General features: G+C 32.3%; 1 protein-coding gene across 1 annotated transcript in view; it reads right to left on the minus strand.

The window, feature by feature from the left end:
• Positions 1-6,332: 6,332 nt before the first annotated feature.
• Positions 6,333-14,375, minus strand: part of LOC131147560 (uncharacterized) — a 40,583-nt gene continuing 32,540 nt past the window's right edge. The window contains exon 6 of the mRNA XM_058097062.1: positions 6,333-6,649. The gene's annotated coding sequence lies outside the window, so the exon portion shown is untranslated. The remainder of the gene's footprint in view (positions 6,650-14,375) is intronic.

Below are 14,375 nucleotides of genomic sequence, written 5' to 3' on the forward strand. Positions count from 1 at the left end.
AGAGTATTGCAGCTTATTTCTAGTCAATCGACTGAAGAGTCAACTTGTTGAACCCAGGGAGGTTCAGTCGACCAAGACGTTGGAGTACATTCCTGGTTGGTCGACCAAAGGGTTAAAATGTTGATCGAACATACCAATTTAGGCATTTCGATCCTTTTCTTCTTATGAGAATGTCCCTATATATATGATGATTAATTTTAAAACAATAGGACATATTTTTATGAAGTATAGGGAGTCTTAAGGTCAATATAGGTCTTTTGAGCTTAAACCCTAAAAATCTAGCATCGGTCCATCTACGATATTGATCTTATAAGTTCCTACCATGCATTACACGCATTAATTATTACAAACCAATAGATAATTAATATTACAGACCCGAAATGAAATATAATACAAATAAATTAAACACTTTGAGTCTTCTTTTCCCTTCAGGTCTCCATGTAACACCATATGATTTTTCCAAAACGTGCAAGGCTGATCCTGCACACAAACTCGGCAAACATTAAATATTTTTGTATTTCTCATTATCAAAACGAGATAGGACTCAAAAAGTCAACAATCTCTTTGATTTATTGCTTGATTGATTTTTATTGAGAGTTTTAACTTTTAGTTTTTCCCCCCAGTTTATTTAATAACTTCATTGTGTAGGAAAAACTTTGAAACTTGTTAGTCTTGGCATTTACATTACAAGATTTCGAGGCTTGTATTTTGATTGTAATAAAATTATTTTTGACAAGCTTATATTTCAAATATCTCTGTGCTAGAATCTTGAGAAAATATTTTTAGAGGCATTTTGATTACTATTGTTGGAAATCTTTAAAACCCTAATTTGTGATTGAGATATACTTTGGTTTATAGTTTCAAAAATTAGCTTGTAGAAACATTCTTGTACTTAAATTTGAGATAATCATTACTTTAAATGTTGATTACACATATACACCATTGAGCTTATAGTTCTTACATTATTGGTGTGCATTGATTATACTGTGTTATATTGTAATACATACCTGCTTGTTGTGAAGCACATTTCCGTGTACACAAAAATTATATTTGTTGTATTCTAATCTGAAGAGAGAGACTAACCTTGTTGAATAGTGTTAGATTGGTTTAAACGCGGTTAGGAAAGCTAAGTGCACAATCTTAGTAAGTTGTGTTTGTAGGTTAAGGTCAGCCACGTTAATTGCCCTGGTTGTAAACGGTGTCGCTCCACTCGTGAAGTGGGCTTATAGTGGAATCCTTGTACTAGTAAGCCAAGGCGGGGATGTAAGAAGTATTAGTCAAACCTCGATATCATATCATGCGTGCACTATTTATATTTCTGCAATTTATTTACTTCACATGAATGTTATATTAAATATATAGTGAATGGTGCGTATGATTTAATTTATGCATATCATCATCTGTGCAATTGGTGTATGATTAGAAAGACCATAGGTTGTGTTATATTGTTATCTGGTTTAACCTAGGAAGAAAGTTTAAATTTCCAATTCACCCCCCCCCTCGCTTGGGAATACACCACAGTCAACAGAGGAAAAGTCAGGGGTAAGCAAGAAAGGGGACGCCAAGGAAAGAGGGGAGGACAATTTTAACTTCGACCTAGGTTAAGTTCGACATGAGCACTAATGCGTCTGGCTGAAGATGGTAAACTTAGCGCTTCCGAGAGGCAACTTGAGAATTTTTATTTTCTTTTTTAGTCCTTCGATTGTACATTGTAGGGTAATTAGGATTTAGAGTCTTTGGAGTGAGCTTTTGAAAAAGTTGGGAGTGAATCTAAAGGGGCAACCAGCACGCACATGGGTGAAATGGTCCAATCCCTGAATTTTGCTTATATTTGAAAATATCAAGACGCTCAACCATGTTTGCGACTAGCGCTGAGCTGATACGCGACTTGGTCGAGGTTGATGCATTAATATTTAAATTAATGGGTGCGACCAAGCACGCCCAACACAATAGCTGGTGTGACCTGATCGGGAAGGTCAAAACTCATTTAATATTCGATTTGACACCCGATTCTTTAACTCTCGTTATTGCTGCTTCTTGGTCGAAACCTCGTCACCCTTCTCCTAGCCCTAGTTGCTAGAGCTCGAGCCCCATCTCTAAACGTCCAACAACCATTCAGCTGTCGTGAGTAGCTTCGGTGAACCCCCTTATGATCGGATATCTTCTCCCTAATCTAGGGTTTCGCTCCTTAGCTCCCCATGACTCTGTGCTTCTTCATCATCTTTATCCTTCTTTTATCTACACACCTAGTGACCATAAAGCTACACTCAAGGAAGATTAAAACGGAGCTAGGCCAATCCTCTCGAACTCCCACTCAGCACAAAGGATGCAAACTCCACAAGTGCCGCATGCAGTTCCACCGATGCCTACCTGTGTACCACCTACAACCTTGGGCCTGGTAATATGGGATGCATTGGTAGAAGCACTCCAAAAGATAATCACTTCTATGGCGACTAATGACGGCCCCAGCAATTCCTCTACAAATCCGCTCCATATCTCTTATTCAGATTCAGATTTTAAAGGAAGCTAGGAAGACCCATTAGCTACTCTGTTCATATATTGTGCTTCTACAACACAATTTTCCTTATGTTTATTTTCTTTTCTTTCACTACACCTTATTTTTGTTGGCAGCCCCCGTGCTTACTTTGAAGATATGTACATTATACTGCTTTTGTGTAATCGATGAAAAACATGGTGTTTTTGGATGTATAGATGTCTTTTGTGCTATAGTGCATTATTGCATGCATGCTATTTCCAAATTATATGAATTTAGTGCAATGACTAATTGATATTATTTGCCCCGTGTAGTGTTATCCTCACTGTATCCTAGGTTCTTTCTTTCCACACTTCAGTGAGGACACTAAAGTTCTAAGTTGGGGGTAGAGGGTAGGCAAACATTACATGGCAGCTTATAGCACAAAAAGTTAAATTTTAAAGTGAACACTATTGATTATACCATGATTAACACTGCTATACACCCTTCACATACTAGTATATAACATAGAAGTTACATGTTAAGCCAATTACTAAAATGACCTTGTTATGTTCACTGCGTAGGTTGACTAGTGGTTAATTTGTGTTAATCTGCCTATATAAACTTGTGTATTTATATGGTATCTCATGAGGCTGAAAACGCACTTACACGAGATTCGTAACACTTAGGGTTGCTTGAGCGCACTGAGAGAACATCCGTGGCGACTATGACACCATGTGAGGTACTGTTGAGTCGTTCGTTCATTTTGTGAGTTGTTGATGTCAAACTCTGAATTTTTGAAACTCAACTTTCCTTTTTCTGAATACTCTTTGTATAATAGTCTCTATTTTTTACTTGCTAACTTAGAGGTGATATCTAGTGGGGAGATAGAAACCTAAATCTTGTAACTTGCTCAAGATATGAAGACTAAGCCGCCCCTAGAGATAAACTTAATTCATGGACTCTTGTTCGAGTTTAATTCTCGTTGGTGGTATGAAGGCACAAAGAGTTGTAATGATTGTCCTAACTGACCATGTAAAGAAAGAAAAAGAAAAGAATGTGTAGAAGAAAGAAAAAGAGAAACATATGCGAAAGAATGAAATGAAAAATAGTAAAAGAGTCAAGCTACGGACGCAACACCACACTTCTGCACGTATGAAAAGTCTTCGGTTGACCAATGCATTTGTTGTAGTTTTGCCTGGTCTGTGATTAAGTTGATCTAGAGTTGTCTTAGTTGGATATGGCGAGTAGATGAAAAGACACTACAGTGAAGGACCTGACACCTCATGTGTAGGTTGGATTCCCTTCTGACTAATCAACTTCATATCTTTAGCATCTATTCCTTAAAATATGTGGGATGTTTGATCATGACACTCCTCACATATGATAAGTGAACCTATCTTCTTGAGTATTTTCGAGAATATACTAGTGAGGTTAAGCGAAGACGACCGTTCTGTAGGTGTCCATGGATATACTTAGTGTAACAAGTCATGCACTTCACACATGCCTTATGTTTTTGCCTATTTATACTTGAATTTATATGATTATATTAACTCTGAAGTGTAATTGTTGGATAACTTCCTATAAAAATGCTGTTCTTAATAGTTATATAATGATGTGTTGGAATAACTAAGGCTTATGACTCTTGATTTTGATGATAACAAAGTAAAGTTATCTAATGTTCTTCAAAGTTATGATATGTCAAATATTGAAACAAAAGCATACTTCATGAACTCAAGTGATCAATTCAGAAAGCTCAAGAGACCAACAAGGAAAGACTCAAAGATCTCAAGAACATTAAAAGCTCATATCAACTCAAGTGATCAATATTAAAAATTCAGGAACTCAAAGCAACAACTTGATGAAAATTTTCAAAGAGAGCTCAAGAAATGAAGAGAGTCTAATAGGACATGTTTGTAAGTACTTCAAGTATATTTCGAGTATGAAATTTCATTTTAAAGCTCATTAAGAAAAAGGGACTCACAGACCTTAATTTTAAAACATGGAACATATTTTTCAAAGAGAATAAATTCATATTCCAAGAATTAAGAAGCAAAGAGAGAGAATACAAAAATACTTTAAAAACAAGTTTTTCTACTTGATAGGAGCCTGACTGCACATGATCAATAGGCTAACACTTTAAAGGCTTTTAAAATGTACAAACAGAAGGTCGTCAGGCTACTATCTGGACCTTGACAGGCGACTGACAAGGTTTTTTAAGAAGCCTATCCAGGTTTTATCAGGTTGTTCTCACCCTTCTTCCTGTTTATTAAAACTGAGAAATTCAATGATAGGTGCCTAACCTTAAGGTGGCAGGCGACTGCCACCCTACTGTCTGTATAATTTATCAATGTAATTTATTGAAAAGCGCCTGACTAAAAGCCCTCAGGCTCCTGCCACGTGGCAGATTTTAAAATTTATAAAGAACATATTTTTGAAAAATCAATTACTTGGGACTCAAACTTGTTCAAAACTTGAACACTACTCCAAGTAAATTTGGGAATCAAGTTAAATACTTTTCTAACTCTATAAATACACCCAAGATTAATTAATTCAATTACCAAGAATCAAACACAGCTCTCATACTCTCTCAATTGCTTTCAAACTCCCAAGGGCTCTCTCACTCTCAACTTGCACGAAATTTCTGAGGCTTTGCTAACTTTCAATCTCTAGTATTGTGCTACAATTCTAAATTCTTTCATCCATTGAAAGGATCATACGGTGATATACTCTTGAGGCTTCAATCTAAATTTCATATTTGATTTGCTTTGAAGTATATAACTCTAAATTTGTACTCACCAGCTCTTTCGAGAGCATCTCTTATACACTTTGTTTCAAATCCTATTTTGTAAATTCATTGACGATTCAAGTGCGTGGATCATTGGACCGAACAAGGGAATATCGTTTGGAAAGGCAAACTCTAGCCTAATTAAGGAGTGGTTGTAATGGTCTTGTTTCGCCCGACAAAGGAACTAATATAGTGAAATCCTTTGTTAGTTTGCCAATGGTAAGGACATAGGTTGGGGATAAGCCGAACCTCGTAAAAACTTGGTGTTCTTCTCTCGAATTTACCCTTTACTTTCTGCATGATATTTTTTATTTGTTGAATGCATATTGTTGATTGTAGGGCTTAAGTAAAAATTCAAAGAAGACTCTTAATTTTAGAAAGTACGTTTTTAATTAACTTTTTGCGAAAATCCACAAGAGAATACGTTGGTTAATTTGTGAAAATCTTGGTTAAGAGAGTGCATTACAAAACAAAATCAAATCAGGGCTTGCATATAAATACAGGGCTGCTACCAAAAGTTGAAAGCATCAAGTTCTTTATTGATTGATTGATTTTAATATTGTGGTTGATTAGATTGTTTCAATTTCAGTACTTTGGGGTGTGTTGATTTATTTACGTTCTTGTTGTTGCACTAAAACAAGTAAGAAGTTAAATAGAATTTAAATTTTAAATTAACCCAATTCAACCCCCCCCCCCTCTCTTGAGAACAGTATTTTAATTTCAATTAGTATCAGAGACTAGTTATAGAAAATCTTAACAAGAAGTTATATTAAGATCAAAATGGCACACATAGGAATAGCTCCCTTCGGAGAGGGTCAATCCTTAACCTGACCACAAACTTTTTGTGGACTGAACTATACTTTTTGGAAACAGCGTATGAGAATATATCTTCAAACTATGGATTAGAAAGTTTGGGAGGTTGTCACAGATGGTGACTTAATTCCCCTCAAACTAGTAGATGGAAAACAAGTCCCTAAGGAGAAAAAAGACATGACTGATTTAGATCACAAAATGTTGTAAGTTAATTCAAATGCTATCAATGATTTGTATTATGCTCTAGACATTAATGAATTTAATAGAGTCATTGTAACGTCCCTCAATTTCTTAACATAAAATATCACATAATAAATAAAATGGTCAACCCGAACCCGTGGGTAGCGGGGACACCTGTCAAACATAGCGGAAAACCTAGTAGCAGTAAACATAAAATCTCAAACATCCAATCATAAAATATAATACCAGAGCATTCTATACATCCTCACATACATCCAAATATCTCTAAGGTCAAACACAAAATAACTCTGACGCTACTATAAAATCTTACCCTTCTCACAGGGTAATCTCACTAGCTCAACGGCAGCCCTAACCCGCCAGTCTCTCAGGAGCTCCTGAAAAATTAATTAAGTTTGGGGATGAGACACTTCTCAGTAAGGGAAAATAAACTAAATACAGCTGTGTGGCAACATGAATATTTAATGCATTTGTACGTATACAGTACATTTCATAATTCTATAAACATCATCATATCGTACTAGGTAAATATATATTTTCACATCTGTTAATAAATCATAACATACATAAAATCATCTGTTATAACTGTAGTACTGAAACAAACCCAAGATGACTAGCTAACTTGTGTCATATATTACCCCCCATGATAGGTTGTGCAACCCGAAGGCGGGACCCGACAATAGATGATCGACCACTGCCGAATCAACTATGTCTGTAAGTACGATAAGCCCGCCACACCCTGGTCCGGACTGCCAAGTGGACGTCCACACTCTACTGAAAGCCACATAGACTATCCATCTCTCATCCCCTCATGGGATGGTTAGCACTAATCTGACGTAGATATCTGATCTACACATATAACTACGGTACCGAACCCCTGAACTGAACTAAACTAACATCCTGGTGGTGATAACATATAATACATGATCATATATATAACATCATTACGGCCTCGTGCCGAAAATATAGTAATTACGGCCTCGTGCCGAAAACATAAATACGTGGCCTTGCGCCAATAACATAAATACGGCCTCGTGCCGATAATATAAATACGGTCTCGTGCCGATAACATAAATATATCGTTTCGCGCCAAAATTGTTTCAGGCATATATATTCTGAAAATATATCATTTATCACACAATCGTCAAAACCATCACAACATAACTCATATTTTCATAAGACTTGAAATCATGTTTTGTTCGTAAAATCTTTCACATCATAATACATTTCACATAAAATAATATTCATACCACACATATGCTGTTAAAAGTCATACTTCATATTTTAAAATCGTGAATTACTTACATCTCATACATACATATACATTTTAATCATCATAGCAGTATTTTCCCAATCGTATATTTTATTCGTAATACACAATATAACATGCTTTTCTGAAAATAAATTTACACATAATCAATAATAATTAATATGAAAAATTACTGCTTTAATTTATTCCCTTACCTGACTATTGAGAAATTCCTTAGGACCCAAATCCTATGCCCTTAGCACCCAAAATTCAACTCTTGAAATTTACATTTTTTCCCCAGATTAATTAATCTATTTCTCCAAAATAATACTCATCTAACCTTCCTTAGACTCTATATACCTCAAATTAATATTTAAACTATTATTTAATATCCCTACTTAATTTTCTAAATTTTACCTGTGGGTCTCAAAATTCCGCGGCGCTCACCTGAGCCCTAAATTTCAGAAATCTTACTTCAGTCTCAGATGTTAAATGTTTTAGCATTTCTAAATTAATGTTAATTAATTAAAAATAAGCCCCTTAATAATCGCCGCACCCCAAATTTGGGATTTTAACCCGACACCCCACGAGAATTCCGTCCCACTAGACTTGTAGAGAATCATCTCTAAATTCTCGTGGTGGTGTCCATTCGTCAATTAGGCTTATATTTTGTAAGAAATTAAAGAAAAAAGGGAAAAATGGCTTACCCCAGGGAATATACCTACGCCGCTCCTACTACCGATCCGCTTCGGTAGAAATGACGGCAGCAGTGAATGGAGTCCAGTGGTATCTTCGGATTTTCGATCGGGCGAAAATCCATCACGAAATCTAGGAGAGGGAGAAAGAACGTGAGGAGAGAGAGAGATTGCAGTGAGTTGCAGAGAAGAAATAAAAAGAAGAGAAAAGAAGAAGAAGAAGAAAGAATAATAATAATAATAATAATAATAATATATATACATAACTTTGAATCTCCTGAAGCTTCAACAAGTTTCAAGAGGGTAATAATAATAATAATAATAATAATAATAATAATAATAATAATAATAATAATATATTTAATTAATATAATAATAATATATTTTATTAATAAAAATAAAAATAAATTTTAATTAATTTTTTTTTCTTTTTCTTTTAAATCCGATTAATTAATTAGTTAATTAATTAAAAATTTATTTTTTTTATTTTTTTATTTTTTTTGGAAATTAATCCACTAATTTTTTTATATCTCTGTTTTTGGGGCTTTTACAGTCATTGCCTGCAAAATAGCCAAAGAATTTTGAGATAAGCTAAAGGTAACCTATGAAGGAACAGTCGATATTAGAGACAATAGGATTGATATGCTAACTAGTGAATATAAAGCTTTCAAAATGAACTTAGATGAATCTATTATTAGTATGTATATAAGGTTCACTCATATAATCAATTCTCTCAATGCCTTAGGAAAAACCTACACTATCTATGCGATGATTCAAAAAATACTTAAGGCTCTTCCACCCATATGGGAACCAAAGGTCACAACAATAACGGAAGGTAAGAACCTTAAAACCACATCACTAGATGAACTTATAGGTTCACCGCTTACTTATGAAATGACCTTGAAAGAAAGAAATCATAAACCTAAGCACAGTAAATCTATTACTTTAAAAGTTGTTAACGTAAGCTTAAGTAATGATGATAGTGAATCAAGTGACTTAGACCAAGACAAATTAGCATTCATTACTAAAAGACTTGAAAAGTTCTATAGAGGAAACAAATAAGTTCCCTACAAAATTTAGTACAACGAAATTTGAAAAATGGGAAACAAGTAGGAAAGAGAACAAAAATTAAAAAAAAAAAAACCCACCTATGTGTTATCATTGCAAAAATCAGGTCATATCAGGCCAAATTGCCCTCAACTCAAGGAGAAAAAAAAAAAAGAAAACAGTCATGAAGACAACATGAGATGACACAAGTTCAAATGAAACATAAAACGAGTCAAGTGGATAAGAGATGGCTAACATGTGCTTCATGGCACATGATGAAGAGGTAAATTCTTATGACTCATTGAAAGAATCTAGTAGTGAATCGTGTAATGAATCTTGTGATAGCAAGTCTTCCTACAAAGAACTTCAAACCAAGTTGTTTATTCTACATAAACGATTTATCAAAGTTTCTAAAAGAAAAATAACTTTGAAAGAACAAAATGAAAATCTAATGAAACAACATGAATCCTCTAAATCTATTGAAAAAGAGAAAGAATCACAAATTAAAAATCTAAAAGAGAAAATAAATTATATGTCACAAGAAATAGTAAAAATACAAGTAGATGATCAAAGTAAGAAGAATTTAGAAATAATTGATCTTAAGAAGACACTTGAGGATAAAGAGAAAATTATCTATAACTTCACGAAAGGAAAAGAAAATTTTAAAAAAATGATTGGACAACAAAGAATGCATTGAAATAAAGAAAGAATCGGTTATAATGGAATAACAAACAAAAGAAAGAAGTTGTTCATGGGGTACTTTGTGAAAGAAGCTACACACTATGCTAGTACTTCCTTAACTAACGTACATGAACATACCACTTGCTACATGTGCAAGAACAAAGGATATATCATGTTTAACTGACCTCTTAAAAAGAAGTACGTTAACGTTAAAAATGAATGGAAAGAAAACAATGGAACTAGATATGATTTAAATAAAATTAAGTTTGGATTCCAAAAGTAACATCTTAAATCCTTCATCGTAGGTATGCTTTAAGACAACACCATCAAAGGAAAAGTGGTACTTAGACAGCGGGTGTTCAAAACACATGACCAAAGATAGAACCAAGTTCACCACATTAACTCAAAAAGATGAGGGATACATAATCTTCGGTGACAATGCCAAAGTTAAAATTGTTGGAATTGGTAAAATAGGTAAAGAAACTTCTTTAACTATTGATGATGTGTTGTTAGTAGATAGTCTAAAACATAATCTCTTAAGTATTAGTCAACTTAGTGATAAAGAATTTGAAATTATCTTTAAGAAAAAAATTACATAATACAAAACCCTAAGAATAATGAAATTCTATTCACAGCACATAGAACAAACAATGTGTATTGCATAAATCTTGATAATCTAATATCTCAAGATGTAACTTGTTTTGCTACCCTAATGAAAATAGATGGCTTTGGCATAGAAGATTAGGACATGCTAACATGGACATTCTATCTAAACTATCAAAGAAAAATTTAGTGAAAGGCTGACCAAATAATAAGTTTATCAAAGATAAAATTTGTGATGTCTGCCAACTAGGAAAACAAATCAAGACAAGTTTTAAAAAGAAAAAACACATATCAACTAGTAGAACCTTAGAACTCATGCACTTAAACTTGTTTGGACCTACTAGAACTTAAAGTTTAGGTGGAAAACAATATGCTTTTGTGATTATTGCTGACTATTCTAAATATACATGGGTATTGTTTTTAGCCAACAAAATTTAAGCTTGTGATATGTTAATAGCTCTATGCAATAAACTTCAAAATGAGAAAGGTTATAATATCACTAACTTTAAGAGTAATCAAGGTAGAGAATTCAAAAATAATGATGTCGAAAAATTTTGTAATGATCATGATATAAACCATAATTTCTCAACATCTAAAACTCCACAACAAAATGGAGTTGTTGAAAGAAAAAATAGAACCCTTCAAAAAATTGCTAGAATTATATTAAATAAAAATAATTTACCTAAGTATTTTTGGACTGAAGTTGTAAATACAGCTTGTTATGTAATAAATAGGGTATCCATTAGATCAAGTCTAAACAATACACCTTATGAATTATGGAAAGGGAGAAGGTCTAACATAACTTACTTCCATGTATTTGAGTGTAAATGTTTTGTTCTAAATAACAAAGATGACTTAAAGAAATTTGATGTCAAATCAAATGAAGGTATTTTCTTAGGATATTCTATAAATAGTCTATAGGATTTATAATAAAAGAACACTTACTATCGTTGAATCAATGCATGTAATTTTTTATGAATCAAATCCCTTTGTAAATGAAAATTAAGAATGATGAAAATGAGGATATCTCACAAAAGGTGAAAAATCTTGAAATTAAAGAAGAAAAAGAAGAAAACAATGAAGAACCTTCAAAAGAAAAATCCACAGAAAATCAAGAATTACCAAAAGAATGGAAATATATAAGAAACCATCCTCAAGATCAAATTATTGGAGAACCTTCAAAAGGAGTAACCACTAGATATGTTAATAGTTCAAATTTATGTGGATGATATAATATTTGGTGCTACGAATGAAGAACTATGTGTGCTACAAATGAAGAACTATGTAAAGATTTTGTGACATGTATGCAAAAAGAATTTGAAATGAGTATGATGGGAGAGTTAAATTATTTTCTAAAGTTACAAATCAAACAAGTCAAAAATAGAACATTCATAAATCAAACTAAATATATTAAAAATATGCTGAAAAAGTTTGATATAGAAGAAAGTAAATCCATAGGAACCTCTATGAGCACCTCAACAAACCTTGATAAAGGTGAAAAGAGAAAACCAATAGACACAAAACATTATCGAAGAATGATAGGCAATTTACTATATTTAACATCTAGTAAACCTGATATCATGTTTAGCATGTGCATGTGCACTAGATTTCAATCAGCACCTAAGAAATCTCATCAAGTTGTAGTCAAAAGAATTCTAAGATACTTGATAGGAACCCTTGATCTAGGCCCGTGACATCAAAAGGAAACTGATTTTGAAATGATAAGCTATTCAAATGCGAATTATGCCAGATGTAAAATAGATAGAAAGAGCACTAGTGGTACTTGTCACTTTCTAAGACACTCACTAGTCTCTAATAATATTAGTGACGAATTTATAACTATTAGTAACGATTTTGAATTAGTTGTCATAACTGCGGTTACTAATTATTATTAGTGGCTAATCTTAAAATCATTACTAATAATAGAGTATTAGTGACAGATTATAACTATCACTAAAATCCTAATACCGTCACTATAAATTCTACATTGGCTCGATTAAAAATCGTCATGAATAGTAAAGTATTAGTGAAGAATTTCAAAATCGTCACTAATAGTAGGGTATTAGTGACGAATTTCAAAACCGTCACTAATTATATTAGTAACGAATTTTAAAACGTCACTAATACTTGAACTTTAGTAACAGTTTTAAAATCTTGACTAATACTTAAAAAATGGACAATTATTAGGGATAATTTTAAAACCGTCCCTAATAATTAAAAATTAATAACTTTTTTTAATCATTAATTCCTATAAAAAAAATGTAATTACACTTACGCATACATAAGATTAAACTATAATTACAAAAAAAAATCATAAATTATTCAAAATTCTAATTCAAATTCAATTACAAATACAAATACATTGTACAAATTCAATTAAAATACAGAAATTTCATATGTTTAAATGAAAAAAAATACAAAAAAAATCAAAATTAAAATCAAATTCAAATTCAAATTCAAATAAATTATATAAATTCAAATTAAAATACAGAAATTAAATCTATTTAAATAACAAAAAAATACAAAAAAAAAATCAAAAGTTACATCCGACTATAGTGCATGGCATCGTGCTAACATTGTGACAGTCGCAAACCCTACAACTTAACAATTACAAAAAAAAAAATTAATATATAATTTTTGAACATTATACGTACTATAAATATCAATGATTTGATAGCAAAATAATCGAACATTTAGTTATAACTAAAAATAATAATACAATTTTAAATAGTAAAATTTTATCAGTTTAGAAAAATTTTGACAGCATTTCGCCTGTAAATAGGACATTTTCCATAAAGATATATTCCAAACCTGAGTGTTTAAATAAACAGTTCACAATAATCCAACTAGTAACGAATTTTATGAGTGCACAAAAATTTTATATAATAAGCATTAAATAATGTAATGTATTCATGCATCCCACAAACAATCTATATCAAAATATAGTTCTATGAAAAAATAGAATGTGATGTTCATGGTTTACATGGCTTCCTTAGAACTCAAAAATAACTATAATAATCAAATAATACAAATAAATCCATGATTGATAGAATTTTCACTTAACATATGCAAAAATAAATTTAACAATAAAGTTCAAAATTCATTTGAACTTCACTCATTCTTTAAAAAATGTTCTAACATTCAGCACACTATAATCATTCTCAAAATATGGTATATGCCTTTGATTATTTTGGAAAAAATTTAACAAATTTTCAACAGTATGCTGTCTATAAATAGAATATTTGTCAAACTTACAAGTCACAAAAGCATGCAATTCACAAGATTTTTACATCATACATATGCTTAATGTGCTGATGACAACCTTGGGACTCAAAAATAAAGACAATGATATGCATGAAAGTCTATAAGATTACGTTTTCCCAAATTATTGAAGTTTAGAAAAAATTTCCATCCAATTAAAGAATACAACAACCAGCCTTAAGTCTCACTACATAGAGTCGGCTTGATGAAACCTTTTCCGCCTACATGATCAAGGGCATTTTCTTCAACTAAGTTAAGGATTGTTAAATCCTTTCTCACTATCTCATTTAAAATTAATTTAGGTCTATCCGTCTCTTCTAATACCATTAACAACAACCAGCCTTGAAGTGATAAAAACTAGAAGTGATTAAAAAAAAAAAAGCATGATCCAACGTGGGAGTGATAAAAACTAGGATAAAAGTCAAAGACCACCCTTGAAGTTTGGCCAAATGACACAGATCTTCCTGAGGTTTTAAAAATCCTAGGAACCTCCCTAAGATTTGGAGAAAGATGTAAACCTCTCAAGAGGTTTGAAAAATTCCATAGATTTCCACTAAGATTTAGGAA

Source organism: Malania oleifera, chromosome 1 (genome assembly GCF_029873635.1).
Source record: "Malania oleifera isolate guangnan ecotype guangnan chromosome 1, ASM2987363v1, whole genome shotgun sequence".
In the NCBI taxonomy this organism is placed as follows: domain Eukaryota; kingdom Viridiplantae; phylum Streptophyta; class Magnoliopsida; order Santalales; family Ximeniaceae; genus Malania; species Malania oleifera.